Source organism: Mytilus edulis, chromosome 14, assembly GCF_963676685.1.
Source record: "Mytilus edulis chromosome 14, xbMytEdul2.2, whole genome shotgun sequence".
NCBI lineage: Eukaryota > Metazoa > Mollusca > Bivalvia > Mytilida > Mytilidae > Mytilus > Mytilus edulis.
Window position 1 is genome coordinate 41,297,334 of NC_092357.1, and position 20,138 is coordinate 41,317,471.

A 20,138-nucleotide genomic window follows, 5' to 3' on the forward strand; every position below is an offset into this window, starting at 1 on the left:
TCTAGTACAAAGCAGGCTTAATTTTCATATTATATTTCCATATTATAGTTTTGTCCTAAATCTACTGATTTATATCACACCTGCTATAATTTTCAACGATCGAAATAAAAAAAAATGGTACGTGAAATATTTCTACGGAACACTTGCATTTTTGTCTAAAAAAAATTACTGCTTTAGTCTTGTTGCGGTTTAGGCTTTTTATTCTGTATAGGTTTCTTTCAATAACAAAAATCTGTGTGTTGACTCTTAATGTTTTGATTGATATGTGTCGTTGGGTTGATGTCGTCTTAATGTATACCTTTAAAATTGTTTTCAAAACCAAATGATTGATTGGGTATAGAAATATTCACATCTCTTGACTTACCCCGTTCGACAGTATATCTTTGCTAAAATTGGGTGCGGACGTTTGGTTGTTCGGTTGTATAAATAAGCAGCCGTATTTGGTCGAAAAAAAATAGTCTATGCATGGTGTAGTGAGAGTTTCGCGCTATCTATACGTTAAAAAAAATTGAATAAATCGTTGAAGGGATATACGAACTTCGATTGAAATTTCTAAAAACGAAAAAGGTCACCTGAATCTCCAAGTAAGCCAGTCGCATGGTTGAATTTAACACTTTAGAAGAAACGAAACCGCCAAAATAAGTTTAGTCTTATTATAAATTGTTGCCAACTTTTTCGTCCGTTTTTGCTTTTATGACAACTATACCAGATATATATATATATATAAAGAATTAAGTAATTGTTTCAACAAAACGAGCTACATGTCGTTGTTTTACGCTATAACATAAATGCATATGTATGTATACAATGGAGACTGTTTTCTGTTCTACTGCCCTTGTCTTAGATTGGCTGTATACAATCTAACCCCTGACATGGACTACTTTATTAAATGTTTACAAACAAATAAATGCAAAGAGAAAGATTCGGAAAGAAATTCTAAAATTTACGCTAAAAAATAAAATACACAAAAATGGAAACAGTTTTAGACAATTATCATTTGAGAACTATATATAATTAGCATGCATCACTAAATGAAACTGATAAATTGATGGCTCCCTTAATGTCCAGTGGCAAATATATCACGCATATTCATGACGAGATGCGAAATGGATCGACCTGAAGCAAATGATTGATACATCACCAAGACAGAGAGTTCGCTGAGGTAAAACGTATGCCGTACTAGAATGCTGTATGGATTTTGCTCATTGTTAAAGGCCGTACAGTGACCTTTGAATGACTTTGACCCCCCCCCCCCCCCCCCCCCCCCCCCCCCCCTTTGCAGAGCTATAGAAAAACAGTACATTAACGGTTGTTACACAGACTCTTTTTCGATGATACACAGACTCTTCTTAATTGTTACACGGACACTTTTTATGAATAGAATCACTCGTGCATGATCAGTGAGTTCATGGGCACTTTAATTTTCAATTAGATTTGAACTTTTTGGTTCACCGACTTATTTCCTGTCTTTTTATTGGATAAAATATTTACGTTAGCATCAATATCTATTTTCCGAAACATTTCCAGTAAAATACTATTCATATCAGTACACTAAGGGATTAGACATTTAACTTCAAAGGGGGGGGGGGGAGGGTATGGTATAATAAATCAAATTGTCATCACTGTTGGGTTTCTCGTCTGAATATTTTACATTAACTGTGTCAGATGCCTCATTACAGGCTGAACCTTTTATAGGGTGCTCATTATAAAGTTTTAGTTTTTGGTCATTGTTGAAGGGTGTGCAGTGACCTATTATATAGTGACTAACAAGTAAATTACTTGGTCTACATGGTTTAAATGGTTGATAGTCGTCTCACCATATCTCCTTAGGCCAAAATAAAAATTGTTTGTTTCCCCTCCCCACACCCAGGTAAAAAATAATCCCCCTGGGATGGGAAACAGACATTCTTTTAAATGTGGCCTTATTCATGACCTTTTTATTGAAATTCTGTAATAAGAAGATTTTACTAGTCTATAAGTATCACATAAACTTTACATTATCAATAATCCATTAAAATGAAGTCCAGTCAAAATAACCATGCCAGACAGATATATGACAGATAATTTCATGAATTTCATGAATTTTTGAATTTACACAGTTCTTCCATACCCCAAATTTATGGTTAAACGTTTATAGTAACCATAGAAACAGAGAAAAAGACTAAACATAAAAACCATGAAAATGGTGTCATTGTCAGATGAAATAAGCCATTCAAAAATGTCAAACATGTACAACTTACATTTATTCCATAAATATGCCAAAAGTAGTGATCCTATACATGTACAATGTAGCTTATAGCTTATGAGAAACATTGATGACCTTCGGCTATTGTCTGCTCTGTAGTCGGGTTGTTGTCTTTTTGACACATTCCCCATTTCCAGTGTCAATTTTATTAGGAAGTATAAACTGAGAAACAAACCTAACCATGTTAACATTGTATCAAACTGAAATAACCTTAATCACTTAAATTATCCATGAAGGTCAAGGTCAGGTCAACCCAACCTGATAGACAAGTAGATCTTTCAAGATACTCATATACAATAAAATGTATCCAATTACATATATAAAATATACAGTATAAGAGAGCATTTCATTGATTAAGTAACAGTATATTTTACATGCAGTCATTGAACCATGAAAATGGGGTCAGGTGCAATGTACATATAATGGCAAACTGAAACATCATAACATATTAATTAGCTACTAGCATCTGAAATCTGAATACAAGACAAGAAACATCCAGCTCTTTTAGCTTTTAAAATGTAAAGCTCTATAAAATAGCTTACATCATCACCCCAAGACTGTAATACAAATTTCTTGTATACAACCAACTTTCATGACTTTTGTGTAAGGCGAGACAAAATAAAATGATACTTTGAAGTACATGTATTGTTTAATATGTTTGACTACTATTATAAAATGCCAGTTTCAGAATGAACAGTAATTTAGAAGATTATTAAAATACATGTAGATACATTCAGACTATTATAACTATACAGCAAGCTGTCATTCGACTCTAACCAACAACCATGCCAGGGCTGTAAAGCTTGTCTAGGTTGGTAAAAACTTTCATCATCATGCATATATATGACACTAACCAATAGTGATGGACCGTGACAGACCCTCATGGAAAGTAAAGGAGGTTTAACACTCCCTGGTGGTACATGTAGCCAACAATAGCAATGGCAGCATAGAAACTCTTATTATATCCAAATTCTTATTTCAAATGAATAATTATCCAAGGTGAATCAGATGATGTATGATCATGATGCTGCACTTTTAGTATTGACAATGATTGATATTCACTGAAACTAGAAATTTCCATTATTCCAATTTTCTATTCTTAATGATATAACTATCCAAGGTAATCATGGAATTAAGATATGATGCACTACTAATATTCCTAGAAAACTTTAAATTCTCTTTATTTCAAATTGTTAATATTACTTATTTCAAATATATATATATATATATATCAAAGGTATGCTCTGTCACCAAGTAATGTAGTACATTGTATTTCCTACATTTTTTTCTATGAATTGTAAGTTTGCTATTTGTTCAATTCACAATTTTCTTTTTGTCGAATCAGATCATCCCGTCAACTGTACATCATGACATAATGCTGTTAGCTCTATCAACGTTATTTCCAAACCAATAAGTAACACAAAATTATGAATGAATCCACCATTTCACAATTTATAGCTACAGGTACAAATGAGGTACCATATGAGAGTAACTTAGTGACACTATATATTTCCTATATATACATTGATATACATGATATATGCCGCTTCATAATCTGGCTGGGAATCATGCTCAAACCAATGTGATATCTTATCTACAAAAAAAATATACATTAAGTATTTATTATATATAAACTTGTATTTATCTACAAGAAAAACTAGCTATCATAATTTGCTTGACAACAAAGTTTAATGATGTAAAGAAATGAATTTATGACTTGTACAATTTAATTGATAAGTCCCTTATGAGAAGAAGAATAAAACCCTTTTTTGAGGTTCTATTTCTAAAACAAAATGTTCTCTCTTTCAACATCAATGTTTTCTTAGGTGTATACTTCAATGAAGGGTTACTGGCTAATAGAGGCTATATAGCACTATCCTTGTTGTGATCAATTTATAATACTTTTTTTTTTAAAATAAAATTTGTTGAATATTACTACCAACGTGACATGGTGACAAAGCAAATAGTATTTATAAGATTCTTCTTCTTCTTCTTTATAATCCATCAACATACTGATGATAACGTGTCGGGCACTTATTTAACTATGCCGCGCATGCGTGGGATCTAATTTTTATTTAGTCATGACAGTCATGACAGTGAATAATATACAAAAGATAAAAATAAAAATTTCAACATAATTTCTTTTTCTTCTGTTATAACATATATTTAAGTTCTACAAAATTTAGAGCATAACAAATCATTTATAACAAAATAATGAATCATACCCGGTAAAATCTTAAATTTCTTATCACAAAAGATGAAAAAGTGTTAAAAATTGTTGTTAAGGACGCAATGCCGTCTCATCATTTGGAATCAGGCATGTCAGGGCACAATATCAATATACTCTTTTTTTGCACCGGGCAATTTTGAGGTTATTGCACATATACAAACCCAAGCCTTGAACATGTTGAAGGTATTCATAACACATATGTGACAAATTATAATTATTGTACATCACCCACCAGTGGCTATATAAATAGGTATATCATCTTCGTAACTAGTCCGAGATTACTCTGACGTCCAAACGGCTGTTTTGCCAGACAAGCTTGTCTCGGACTACATTGTAACATGTGAAGATTGGTTGGTTATTGGTTAATAAAAAAAAGTGACAAATATTTCATGCAAATTTAGGACGTGGCATTATCAATACATTAACATACAATATGTAGGATTACTCGATCAGGGGTTTAGGTCTTGTAACTGTTGTAATAGGCCATCCAGCACAACCATACCATTGTGAATACCCCACATGTCAATGCATGTTAGGCAATGGCAATAAACAGGGTGGATCCAGCCATTTTTAAAAGGGGGTTTAAACCATACTAGTTTATATATAACTTTTTAAATCATGCATTGATCTTCCATAAAACATGAAAAAGGGGGGGGGGGGTCCAATCACAGGAACAATTTTTTAACAAGCCCAAATTCTTACTTTGCCTTTGAACAGGCCACTATCCAAGAGTGTGGAGTATTGGAACGTCGATTCATACCTGTATGCACAAATTTAACAAATGTGAACATTTTTCCTTCAAACTCTTGGGTGATGATGCATGGACCATGATCAATGATTATTCTGATAGACATGTATTAAAATATTCATTTCTACTCACCAATTGCAATTTCCAGCTCAGCTTATATTGTACTATAGTTTCCTTCTACCATGTCAACGATTTTGTGTAAAAATAAGTTAGCTATTAGAAGCGCTGACACTGCCGACACACATGCGACATGAATGCAACAAAAATAAAGAGGGTACGGTAACGTTAAATCGTTTACGGGCGAAGAATTATTTTCCGTTTTTAATTAAACTTGTCAGATTTGATTAATTATCGTCGAAAAATGTCCCTAATGGATAGTCATTCAAATTAAACCAGCTTTATTATGCTGTATGCATGTAATATATATGTAACCTGGTCTTTAAATGTAGTACAGTGTCTGACGTATTTATAAACATTTTCTTGATTATTTATCCTATTTCAAATATAAATTTGAATGAATTTATAAGCCTTTTTCTGCTATAATATTCAAACTTTATTTTTTAACGAAGGCTTCTGGTATGTAGTTTTTTTTACAAAAGGCTCTCGAATTATAGACACATTAAAAAATAAAGATGGAAAGTCAAACGCATGAGTCTGGCAAAAATAAACGGACAATGTCATGACAATAAACGGAAAACGATAAAAGACAGAGTTATATATATATTTTTTTCCCTGCCTCAAATTTACTCAAATGCAATTTATATAGGTAACATAAAAAGATAAATGATAATGCATTCATTTACAATATTTAAAAATAGTTACATCTTAAATTTAATTTAACATATTAAGATCACGTTTTTAAGTGTTCACGGCCGACATCCGTTATTATTAAATAAGGGTGTAAAAATGAATGACAAATTCTTCACCACGTACGACAGTCTGTAATTGCATGTAAAACGTATTGCAATCACTTGTAAACCATTAAATATAAAGGTTCAGGTGCTTATATTCAATTAATAAATATTATTTCGGCAATCTGTTGATTTTTTTTTAGTCAATTCGCGGCGATTTGTGCAGCAGTATGACTTTGAGCTACTTTTTTTTTATTTATATAATTATAAAACAATGTTAAATAATTAAATAGGAAGAAGTTAGAATTCAAATTGAATATTTGCTTTATTTAAATAACATGATTAAGGGGACGTGGTAGACTTTCAGTTAAACAAATCGTCTTCTTTCACAGTTTTATTTTATTCTTGAAAGGGGAACAACCCCTGATAAATAATGGGAAAGTTTCACTCGTTTTGTGTCCAAATTATTAAAATCTGAACACGACTGGACACGGTCTGACAACATCTTGACGTCAGTTTGTATCCATGGTCTGTTTTAGTCTGACACGGTCTTAACGAATCTAAACAGCTCGCTAGACGATACAGTCTTAAATATCTTGACATGTCTTAACAGACTAATTTACCTAATGAGACTATCGATCCGAACGGAGACTCAACGATCTGACAAGTATTGACGTTTTCCTCTAGCGGTAAATCCAGTCAATTAAGATACGATCAGACCAAAATGACCGTTTCAGACTGAAATCGTGCTACTAGTGTTTACGTCTTTAATTGACAGTCATATCCGATATCGAAATATTAAATTAAAAGTGTTTGTAAAATAATACGGCATTTTTCCTTTGACGTTTTTACGTGATAATCTGCTTAATAGTTCGGTTTTTGAAAAACCATGGTTAAATATAAAGATTGATTTGTTATTCCTATAAAAAGAATCATGACGTACTTTGTCCTTGCAACTTCATGTAGATAGGCGGAGATTGGACTGTGGTTTAATTTTATAATTTTTTTTTTATGTTAAACCAAAACTGAAACTCCCCCACTTTGTTACGTCTCCATGTGATTAACAGTTCAGTAAATGCATGAGGACAAGGATTTCGTTTGTTTTACAAAAATGATTTCTACTTTCTACTTTCCGTCACTGACTTATTATTATTTTAACGAACTTTTTAGACACACCTCTTACGAATCGGAGGGGGGTGCTGTTTATACCTGAGCCGCAATATTTTTATTTAATAAAAGCAATCAAATTTTGTTGCAATACAATTTTGGTGGGGAAAATCTTTTTTTTTAGATTTTTTTTTTTTACAGAGCCGGAATAATTTGTTTTAAAAATTCCCAGGCCCCCCAAAAAATCGAATGGTATGTGCCTCAGAGGAACCCGTGTCGCTCAATTCAGAAAAAAAGACTTTTTGTCATATCTGATGTGCCGTATTCCAAACTGGATCGATTTTCTCTTGCGCGCACTAAGCAGCGGGCTAGAACGACAATCCCACTGGTTATTTATTGGATAAAAAATCACCAGGCTACTTTTGAATGATATTACAAAACATATACACCACGCCTTACTCATTAACATATTTAAACGAACTTTTCTTACGGATTCGTCGTTTAGATATGGTAACTCGTAAATAGCGTGGTAGATATAATACTTAAACCTTACCTTTCCGAGAAGTTGCATTCAATTTAGTATTTACTATTTCTTTGACCAATCCATCAACGATTCCACTTTTATTATCCGTATTTTCCGGTATATCTCCATTTTCAAGTGGAGAAATATTACTGCTTTTCACACTATATTCCTTCGGATCGGAATGTTTCCTGACAAAATTATTTTCAATCATTTTAAAACGATGTTCCAGTTTTCTACGGTATTCTATGTCAGTTTTCTTATCGGTCATTAAATCTTTAATGTGGGTTCTTTGGATAGTGACTGTTGTTTCAAGATCGTATATCCGGGCACTTTGTTCCTGAACGACATTATCTAATTTGTGAACGGTTTCGCGCAATTCTAACATTTCTTTATAAATAATTTTTAAATCAATTCTGTCGTTTTCCAGTTTTCCATAAACATGGCTTATTGTAAAACAAAGACAAACAAAACTGAGACATACTAAGCGAATCATTTTCTATAGAAAATGTACGATATAAAATCTGACCGTATTTATCTCGCTCAAAATGATTTGATATGAATCAACCGTGTAAATGGACTATTCATATTTCTGGTTTTCAGTTCAAGGGCGTTAAAGCCGAGGCCGACATGACAATTGCTTTCCATCTCTCAAGATACCAAAAGATAAAAGGAAATAAATAAAAGAAAGAAAAAAGACTCTGCCTTCAGGCTTCAAACTACAAAGATGAATAAAAGGTTATGTGGGTCATACGTCAAGGAAAAAACAACCGAACACAGAAAATAACTATAAAATGTAAGACAACAACTATATATGTGATTGTCTCAAACAATGAAAGGTGACAATGGGTCATTAGGTCAAGATCTGAGTCTTCCGAGTCCAAACGTTTGCATTTTGTTAGTTGTAATCTCTGTCCTGCATTTTTGTATTCACTCTCGTCGGTCTAGCCTTGGTTAAGTTGTTTATCCTGACTTTTTTTCACATAAAATGACATGCTGCATTTGTTTTTCAAAAAATATGTCCTGTCTTTTTTACTCTCATCCTAGCTCACCCTCCCCCAATTGAAAACCATATGATAGCGCCCTAAGGCAAACGAAGATGAGTGAAACGACCCACATTGATACTTCAGACACCCGCAAGTCCTTCATATCAAAATATATGCCCTCTCACTCTCGAATCGCAACATGCTTACATCGTAATATATTACATTGTCATATGTTCATTTCTGAAAGAGAAAATGATTGCCTCCCTTGACTGACTGCATCAACAATGGAATACTGTGGATACCTTATTATTCGGTGGATACCAAATTTCGTGCATTTCGTGGGTGTGGGTGCACCACAAAACTAAATTTTCAAAACATTACAGATTTCCTATACGCTTGTATAAAAACTTCTTCAAAACCACATAATTAGAAATTCATGTAAATGTAACATGTGTAAGGTTTCCTTAATCCACGAAAATAAGTGAATCCGAAGTATTATGAATCAAATGCCATTGAACCTTCATCCATTTGATGTTAAATAAAAGGGCTTTTTTTCTTTATTATACATGAAGGAGTTTACTGATTGAAGCATACTCTCAACTCACAACTAACAACATAACAAATGAAAACATTCGTAATCGCAATGAGAAACACTTTGTTTATTTTGAACTTATGAACATTTTCAACAGACGACAACTTACACCCTATGTAAATAAGTATATACATGTAGTTACATGCACTATTCACCCAAGGCTATTTTGTATCGGATTTGACCTTTGAAATATAAAAAAGTGCAATAGTGGAACGCTTTTCTTTGGTATATTGATTTTCTTATAGTAGTGCATTTGGTTTTTCTGCCATCTTTATACGCGCGTTTCCCTACATTTTCGATATTTAATCATGCAAAGAAAAGACAATCTATATGTAGATCAATTCCCCTTCCGTCTATGAAATGTAAAGATACTTCTTTCTTTATTCTACGTCATTTTTCTTAAAGCTATTTCATCACATTTTGGACTTCAATTGTTTATATGCAATAGTTTTGTTTTAATTTGGTACACACTTTTGCTACATTGTACAGTTCAAAAAAATACACGAAACCAAAATTGAAATTTAGCTTTCCTATTTCTAATTTCTATTCAATCATTTGCATGTCAATAGTAGTTTTAAAACTGCATTCGTCCGAACGGGTCAAGAACGTCAAACAAATGCCAGTTTCCACTTTGTTTATTACACATATGAATGAAATATATCATTTCGATTGTTTTTTGTGAAATTTGATAAAAGGCCAGATCACTAAGTAAGGAATATAAGCCGATAACAGTTTATTCTGTACAATATTGGACAGGTTTGAGGCCGCACGCCGATGACCTGTTCAATATTTTACATAATGGACCGTTAGAGGCTTATATCTTACTTAAAACATTGTTTTTCACGACAAAATATGTAAAATAAAAGAAAAGGCAAGGAAAGATTTATTTTCATCAAGTATGAAAATTGTTTTGTGAATAAACTTTCTTTACATTAAAGATATCCTACAACTCAAAACAATAGACAAAAAGAAAGTACAACTGAAGTTAAACAACATGTATTGCTACCTGAAGAATAAGACACAAGGTATGCGTATCATTTTTTGTCGTGCGCAAGGACTGCTCATATTCTACGCTCATAGTTTCCGTGAATACCTTTACATGCGTTATGTGTATCAAAATAGGTAAAGTGATGAAAATATATTCTTAATGCAAAAACGAAGAAAGACTTGTCGTTATTAGTGATTGTGTCTCTCCTTCTTGTCCTCTCTCCTACATCCTCACTTTCTCTCATCCACCCACTGTCACTATCCCACGCTCTCTCCAACACTCGCTCTCCATCTTTCTCCCTCACGCTTCGAATTCACTCTCTCCAATTCTTTTGCTCTCTCCCACTCTCGCTCACTCCCACACTCGCTCTCTCCCACTTTCCCGCCCTCGCTACCTCGCTCTCCCACTGTCGCACACTCTTTCGCTCTCTCACACTCTCACTCACTCATACTCTCGCTCTCTTCCACTCTCGCGCACTCCTACTCTCACTCTCTAGCTCTCTCCCACTATCCCATTCTCGCTACTTGCTCTTCTACATGTTTTACTCACCCATTTGTCCATTCTCCCACTCTCGATCTCTCCCACTCTCGATCTATCCCACTGTCGCTCTCTCACCACTATCAGTCTCTCTCGCTCTCTCACCACTCTCACTCTCTCTCCCTCTCACCCACTTTAGCTCTCTCCCACTCTCACTATTTAGCTCACTAGTTCTGTCCCACTCTCACTTTTTTGCTTTCTAGCTTTGTTGCACTGTCTCCCACTCTCGCTACCTCACAATCTCTCTTGCTTACCAACTCTTTGCTTCCCTCTTCAGAAGCTGATGTAATGGATATTTTCCTGTGCAATATACAGCCGAACAGGAGATACATGAAAGCGGTGTATGGTATAGGCATTGCTTATGTTCTGCCCCGTCAAGACAATGAATGAACAAGTCCATCTATTCAGGAGAACACCACTGCCTTCCAGTATCCGTCTTCCTGTGCAATAAACAGCCGAACAGGAGTTACATCAAAGCGGTGTCTGGTACAGGCAGTGCTTATGTTCTGCTCCGTCAAGACTTTGAATGAACAAGTCCATCTATTCAGGAGAACACCACTGCCTACCAGTATCCGATCGGCACCCTCACCTTCAGTTACACTTCATTAGGAGAGGAGCAAAAATTTATAGTGAACGTGAAACATGTTATATCAATAGAAATTTTGTATGCTGTGGTATTTTTCCAATTAATTACTTGCAGTTTTATTTTCATAAAAGAAACGCATGTTATTTTGCTATCATTTGTAAAATGGTTTTTAACCATTCTATTCACTTTTTGAGTGTAATAGGCTTAAGATGTTTCTATTGTTTAATAATTGAGAAAATTACAACTAGACATATTCAGGGGTGATAACTGTGGTTGTTTTATTTGTGATTGCAAATGAATTGAGAACGTGTTACGTGTAAGTTCCAACACCTCCTACTGTGTTCGAACTGGTTCCTTGATAGAAATTAGTCAAAAACCATCCACTGTCCTGACAGCGAATAGGTCTTCCATAGTGAGAATGTCTTCCTACATTGTATGGGATTAGCTTTGCTAGATTTTTGTTTTAACTTTCGACAAGCCGATAGAATGTATGTCATTTCGTATAGCTTTATGAATCCTAATTGTAAACTTGTCATGTTGACGAGTGTCATCAATTCACCTATATATATATATATATATATATAGCTAGAGTTCCCAACCGTTCCCAACCTTTTTTTAGGAGGGGGATGTTCTGTAATTTAACATGTAGTATGTAGTGCTTGTCGACAATTATTTGTCTGCTCGTCTTTTATTGTTTGTCTGTAGAATTCAACATATAGTATAATTGTATTCGCTCTATGGTATTACCCCCTTTATCGTCATTTATTTTTTTCCGTTAAAAAAAACCCAGAACAGACGAAATGTTCAACATAGTATAACTAAAGAAACAGACAAAAAACACTTTCAATTTTAATGTTTTTAATAATTTTGAGTCTAAATACAGAACAATTTTGTTTGTGATTGATTAAGAAACCTGTCATTCATCAAGTCTACATCAAACTGTGGCTTCATCGCTTTTTACCACAGTTTTCATTTATTGATAAAATGAGAGCGATTAAAAAGATCAAAAATATGAACGGTGTACTCGACTTTTTGATGAACATTTTTTTATAATTTTGATTTGACCTAACCAAAGACGAATAGTTTCGTCTTGTGTAGTTTATCAACTAAATCTAGTTTTGTTTAATGTAGTGGTTGTCTCCTTAAGTTTTTCGCCAATTTATTTCTCTTATACAAGTAACGGAATAGTTTTAAGTTTTTAATGTAAAGATACATTAATCTTTATCAAAATATTCCATCACTTATCATACTTTATTTCCCCATAGACTTCAATTACTTTATCAGAAACACAATTATTATATTGTATCGTAAAGTTTCAGTTTAGTATACAAAGATTAAATATTCAATTTTCGGGTTTTTTTTTTTTTATTCGGAGTTCAACTTTTTTTTAAATTTAGTTTGTTAAATGTTTGGTTATTATCACATCTTTTCTTTCATTCAGTTAACGTCATGAATTATTTTACATTTTGCAAAATGCTTCATTTTTATGCCCGTCTTTTTAATGACATCCCGGTTTAATAAATCACACAACTAGCTTTCCTGCACGTTTATAACTCTTTTGGTTCCATACCATGGTCAGCTTGCCTGTTTAACCTCAATCAACTGAAACGTAAAATAAAGTAAAGTCATATGTTAGCAATTTATATATAAAAAGTAAAAATATAAGAATGCCAAATTCCGAGGAAAATTATAAACGGATTGTCCCTAAGCAAATTGCAAATTCAAAAGCTCAAACACATCAAACAAATGGATATCATTTGAAATATTCCTGTTTTGGTAAAGGCATTTTCTTTTGTAGAAAAACGTGGAGTAAACCTGGTTTTGTAGCTAGCTAAAGCTCACAATTGCATGACAGTTGAATAAAAGAGTTGCAATAGCACCCCCCCCCACCCCCACCCCCGGTGTTCGACAGTTTCATCACTTGCATTGAGCGACGTACTATTTATACATGAGGCATCTAATTTTACCCCCCCCCCCTAATTAAGGGGATGCGGTTGTCGCTTTACTGCAGGTCGGAAGATCGATTAATTGATTGTAACCCTGAGGGTGTTCTCATGTCGGGGAACATATAAATTTAAAATATAAAATATAGAATTAGTTCCTATTCAGGTATTATTTTCGAAATTAAAAACTTGCTGTGTCATCATTATCTGAATAATCCTTTATATGTTCACAGACCATTTTATAATAGATTATATAATATGTGTTTAATGTATTATGTACCTTTAAAAATTACTTAATTACAAAAGAAGTCTAGGTCATGCATTATATATCGATATTTATGAAAGTTTTCCATTTGTATGTGCTTGTTCTTATAAACAAGCCAAATACACTATTGATTCTATGGTAAATTGATATTCAAGTTAAACGACTTAAATTTGATAAATAATATTTTTAAAATATAGATAGAATTATTAGAAAATGGAAATGAGTAATGTTTCAAAGAGACAACATATGCCGCACTTATTTCCGAAACATACAAATGAATACTCGCATTGTTACTATAATTGTTGCTTAATCCAAACAGTAACACACACTTCTTTCTTTATTTTTTCAAATGATACCATTACATAAGCTCTGTTATTCTTATCAGTGGTACATTTTGACCTATCATACGATTTCCGCAAGTATAAACATAATTTCATTTTTGCATGGGGCCTTCTAATATTTTTTTTTGAATTTATTTATCTGTTTGAGGGGAAGGAATTATTATCTATCAAAACTATGTCCCGAACAATAAGAACATATTTGCGTTTGACGTTGAGCAAACAACAAGCAATCGATCTACCTAAACTAAATTGAAATTCACCTGAAACTTGATACCGATAAAGGAAAAAATCAATTTCACAGCTGATTTTGTTAAATTTATAAAAAATCTTAAATAATAAATGGAAATTAAACGAATAACTTACCAATATTCAACATGAACTTTCACGCCCATCTTTGTTTTTCCTTTTTATTTTTCCTTATACACTGATCCTCTTGTGATATTTGTGGTTATACTCATAACAGGTATATAACAGGTAAATAGTTTGAAAAAATGCTTTGTCATATACTGATTAAATATCGTTGATATAGATCTTAATATGTGACTTATATTTACATAGAAATTATCACAATTCGTCCTTGTCGTGGCTAGTATTTTTTTCTTTAATTGATCATTTTGATTGGTTTATATTTGATAGTAATATTTGCATTTTATTTTGATAGAAATTTCGCTTAAACTTTTTCTTGCAAGTTTTAAAGATGTATAATTGGTAATCTTTCTAGGAAATTAAGATTCAAAAGTAGCTTTCAAAGTAATTTAATATCTACAGTTACATTGTAAGCATCAAATTGACAATTCCACTCTTCAATAGACGGATTATTTTCATATTACCGACTTTTGACATCGGATTGTATAATTTTTCGACAGGTTACCATCTATGTTGTAGGACATCCTGGTACTCGGTCAAGTAAGAGCTTCCTAAAAAAGTAAAATCAAATACATAATCGGTACATTTTTTTTCATTTTTTGAGGGGGAAGGGTGGGCAGGAGAGAAGTGGTTTACTTTTTTCCAAAAAAAAATGTGCCGATTGAAAGCTTGATTTTATATGTTTCATTGCTCCTACTTGAAAGAGTACCAGAATGTCCAACCGGCGAAGTCGCTTACCTGTTTAAAGATATCAACTCCAGAGTCAAAAGTCAGTATTACAAAAAATAGTATATAATTGTCAAAACTGGAAGTTCGCTAATTAGAAAATAAAAAGGCATGCGCAGATTCGACTGTTGCATATTATCGAAATTTTCCTAACTTCATTCTAAAGTTATTATAGTTTATTTGATAACATAAAATTGAGAATTGGAAATGTGTAAAAACAACAACAACCCGACCAAAATTAAAAAAACAACACCGAAAGATGGTCCCAAATGGGTCTCCAATAAAGCAAGAAAATTCCACATCCGAAGTCGGGCTTCAGCTGGCATCTAAACGAAAATGTAAACTAGGTCAGATAAAATGAACATCACACTTAACTCCAAAACAAAGAAATGAAATTAAAAAAGTTAAAAAAACACATCGTTCACTCTTTTCATTTCAATTAGTTTTTAAATTATTTATTAGTTAATCATTAGAAAATTGCAAAAACGTTCCATACGGTTCCATTATTTTAATTTCCACCTTTCATACCAAATATGCTTCGGCTCAGTGACGGATCCAGAAATGTTCATAAGTAGGGGCCCACTGACTGCGCAGGAGGTGGCCCGCTCCGGTCATGCTTCAGAGATTCCCTATATAATCAACCAAATTTTTCCAAAAAAAGGGGGCCCGCCTCTTCGGCTCACGATTTTACACCCAAATAAAATTATAAAAAGAAAGATTTCAATTGTGAATTATTGATCAACTTCTGTTCATGTATAACAGGAATCTGATGTTCAGTAGTTGTTGTTTGTTGATGTAGTTCATAAGTGTTTCTCGTATTATATATAGATTTGACCGTTGGTAATCCCGTTTGAACAGTTTCACATTAGTCATTTTTGTGGCCCTTTATAGCTTGATGTTCGGTGTGAGTCAAGGCTCCGCATTTAGGACCATACTTTGACCTATAATACCTTTGATAACTATTTACACCACTGGGTTGATGCCACTGCTGGTGGACGTTTCGTCCCCGAGGGTATCAACAGACTAGTAGTGAGTTACAATTTATGACTAAAATTAGCAAAGACCCATCAAAACAACATTTGATACAAAAATTTAACAATACTTTTAGATATTTGGATGATATATTGGCTCTAAATAATGACGACTTCAGTATGTATACTAAAGAAATTTATCCTGTAGAACTTACTTTAAATAAAGCTAATGATAACAATGACCACTGCCCTTTCCTCGATCTTGATATCTATATCATAAACGGGAAGCTTAATACAAAAATTTATGATAAAAGAGATGATTTTTCATTTCCTATTGTTAATTATCCATTTTTAGATGGTGACGTTCCCTTGTCACCATCTTATGGTGTTTATATATCTCAACTTGTACGATTCGCTCGTGTATGTAACAATGTATTAGATTTTAGCGAGAGAAATTTATGTATTACTGAAAAATTATTACACCAGGGTTTTCGATATCACAAACTGGTCAAAACATTTACTAAATTTTATCACCGGTATAAGGAAATAATTCGTAAATATAACTCAACATGCAGACATCTTATACGTTCAGGTATTTCACATCCAAAATTTTATGGAAATATTCTTTATAAAGCACAAAAATGTCAGTATTCTCCTCAGAAACTAACAAAACCTTTAAATAGACTTATTAAAAGGGGATATAGTTACGATACTGTTGTCAGGTCATTAAAGATTGCATATTTTGGCTTTAACATTGATTCACTGATAGGGTCTTTGCATCGGAACTAAACACATTTATTTCTAAAAAAACAGTTGTTGGCATGACACGGGTTATGTTCTTCTAATATATTTTATGATAGTATGATACTAAACCCCTAACGGGAGGGATTGTACCTGATATTCATATGATGAAGACATAATCTTTCAATCAGTTTAATTGAGGTCTGGAGCTGGCATGTCAGTTAACTGCTAGTAGTCTGTTGTTATTTATGTATTATTGTCATTTTATTTATTTTCTTTTGTTACATCTTTTGACATCAGACTCGGACTTCTCTTGAACTGAATTTTAATGTGCGTATTGTTATTCTTTTACTTTTCTACATTGGCTAGAGGTATAGGGGGAGGGTTGAGATCTCATAAACATGTTTAACCCCGCCGCAATTTTGCGCCTGTCCCAAGTCAGGAGCCTCTGGCCTTTGTTAGTCTTGTATGATTTTAAATTTTAGTTTCTTGTGTATAATTCGGAGTTTAGTATGACGTCCATTATCACTGTACTATTATGCATATTTTAGGGGCCAGCTGAAGGACACCTACGGGTGCGGGAATTCTCGCTACATTGAAGACCCATTGGTTGCCTTCGGCTGTTGTTTGCTGTATGGTCGGGTGGTTGTCGCTTTGACATATTCACCATTTCCTTTCTCAATTTTATAGTAGTCAACACTTCGGTGTTGACATGAATATCAATTATATGGTCATTTTTTTTTTTTATAAATTTCCTGTTACAAAACTTTGCATTTTTTCAAAAAACTATGGATTTTCTTATCCGAGGAATAGATTACCTTAGCCGGATTTGGCACAACTTTTTGGAATTGTTGATCCTCAATGCACTTCAACTTTGTACTTATTTGGCTTTATAACTATTTTGATCTGAGCGTCACTGATGAGTCTTATGTAGACGAAACGCGCGTCTGGCGTATTAAATTATAATCCTGGTACCTTTGATAATTATCTGTATTCAACAAACAGTGTTGTTGTTGTTCGGAGGCCATTGGAAATGTCACGTGGTCTTTGTGAAGATCTTCTGCTTTTGAATGTTTAGGTTTGAGCATTCCTGATGAAAGTTCATCCAGAAAAAAATATCAAGTCTTATTATCGTCTATAAGTTTAATATCAAAATGATTAAATTAAAGGCTTCTTTGGACTGAAAACAACCTTAAATTTCATATCAGTCCTGGAAATGTCAAATTTACGACTATCACGTTGAAAAGCATTTCTACTAAATTGTAACGTATTTTAAAGTTGGGGTCATTTCTGTTTGAGATTAAAGCATTGAATTCAATATTATTTTGAATTTATATTACGAGATTTTATGATTTTATAAACTTTTAAACAAAGACTCATTGAAGATATCAAATGTATTACTTTGTAAGCCAGGTGCGCATTATGCATGAAGTAAAATTATCAGTAGCGCTCTGATAAAAAGTTTTCTTTTAAGAGGATGGGTTTCTCTGCTTATGATTGCAGTTCCTTACAATAATTGTATCCCTCAAATGAGCTCGACACGACTTTAACTATCTATATCTATTAACTACTTCTTACAAATAAAACTACTTTCTTTACGTATCTCTCCTAAGTCAGGATCCTGTAATTCAGTGGTTGTCATTCATTTATCTATGTCTTTCATATTTGTTTTTCCAAACTTAAATGTTGTAACTTAGGCTGTTAGTTTTCTAGTATGACATGTTTCGCGGTTTTCATGTCGGCCCATTTATTGGTGCCTATATACAGTATTCGGTTTTTTTTCTCTAATTGTTGAAGGCCATTCTGTAACCTATACATTTCTTTCCGCTAATTAGATGAAAGAATAAAAAAAAACATTGGTTTTTAAAAGTCAGCCTTTTGTCTTTATTTTAACAACTGGTGCTATTTTTCTTTGTCTAGATTCAATGAAGAAACATTCAGGTTTTTTTAAAAATATTTGATCTAATTATAGAAGTCTCAACGTACTGACTCACAATTTTGATCTTTCATGAACTAAAACAGAATGTGTGACCGAAATATACATACCCATCCTTTATAGTGCTCTTCTCTTGCTCAGTGTGCAAGTTTGAAAAGTTACTTCCGACCAGTACAAAAAAACCTATCAATATATTTTTCTAGATTTTTGAATGTGTTATTATTTATTTAAAAGTCATTACACTTCATATTAAAATAGGCATTGGCTAACTCTCGGTATGGTTCAACTTGTCAGTAAAGCTAAATCTGAAATAGTTTCAAGCAAAATTAAAAAACTCAATGAATTTGTAATTAATATACACATGGAAAACAAGTATTGCAACACCGATTTGAAATTCAAATTAAAAAACACTCTTTATTTTTTTGTGATATAATTTGTTGAAATATAACTAGTTAAACATTATTTAAATCTCACCTGAGTTTAATCAATAAATATCGACTCGATAAGTTCTTATCTGCACATGCAGCTACTGTACCCGTAAACAATAAAACAGATGTTTTTATCATCATTGTTTTCAACGCTTTAAATAACAAAGTTTATTCAGTTATGCGATTGAAACCTTGTAATGGGTCCTCCACAACTCTTAACTGCAGCAACATGGCAGATTATCAGCATGAGAGAAGCAGGTATGTCGCTGTGACAATTGCACGTATTGTTGGTCATCACCATTCCACTATAAGTCGTTTTGAGAATAAAAATCAGGCACCAAACGATGTTAAGGTAACACGATACCGAATGACGTTACACCACGAGTTATCCTGACGTTATCGAATAACCAGTCAATGCAGAAGGTTCTACAATCACAAAGTGATTAAATAATAAAAGTCCTTTTATTTTTGGTAACTACATGTATGTGACATTTTTAGCGGTAACTTTTCCTAGATGCAGAGTGCCGATAGATTTGTTGCAATACGAAACGGTTATTTGACATTGATTGCTTTATCGTTTTCCGGCAATTCTTCTGCTCATTCTTTACCCTTAAAAATGTATTACTATACTTTCTAAATATGCTATTTCTTTGATATTTAAGCATCTGCACGATTTATCTGTAGATCTGTATGTTATTATGCTTAACAGACTTGAGTTTTATCACCTTATTTTTATTCTTAATTTTTTTTCTTTCAATAAATTCTTTTTCATGATGCACGCCGTATCCCCATAAAATATTGTTTTGATAAGTAGAAATATAATTGATAGAAACTCAGGATGATGTGTGAAAAAACGGGAAATGGTTCAACTATTAATTCGTTTTAAAATGGTCGTCAACATGGTCAAAAACACCGCTCGGGCAAGATGGAAATTGGAAATTTATTTGAATGAGAATACGGATAGAATTAGGCGAAAAAGCACAATTTAAACAGACGTTGAAACTCATACAGAAAATAGTTTGTTAGTATGG

At 33.1% G+C, this 20,138-nt stretch overlaps 1 long non-coding RNA gene across 1 annotated transcript; it reads right to left on the minus strand.

Moving 5' to 3' along the window:
* Positions 1–2,875: 2,875 nt before the first annotated feature.
* Positions 2,876–6,038, minus strand: LOC139503135 (uncharacterized). Its single transcript, XR_011659037.1, has 2 exons — positions 5,356–6,038; positions 2,876–3,839 (listed from the first exon to the last, which is right to left on the minus strand). It is a non-coding gene; the product is annotated as an uncharacterized lncRNA (long non-coding RNA).
* Between the last annotated feature and the right edge of the window lie 14,100 nt (positions 6,039–20,138).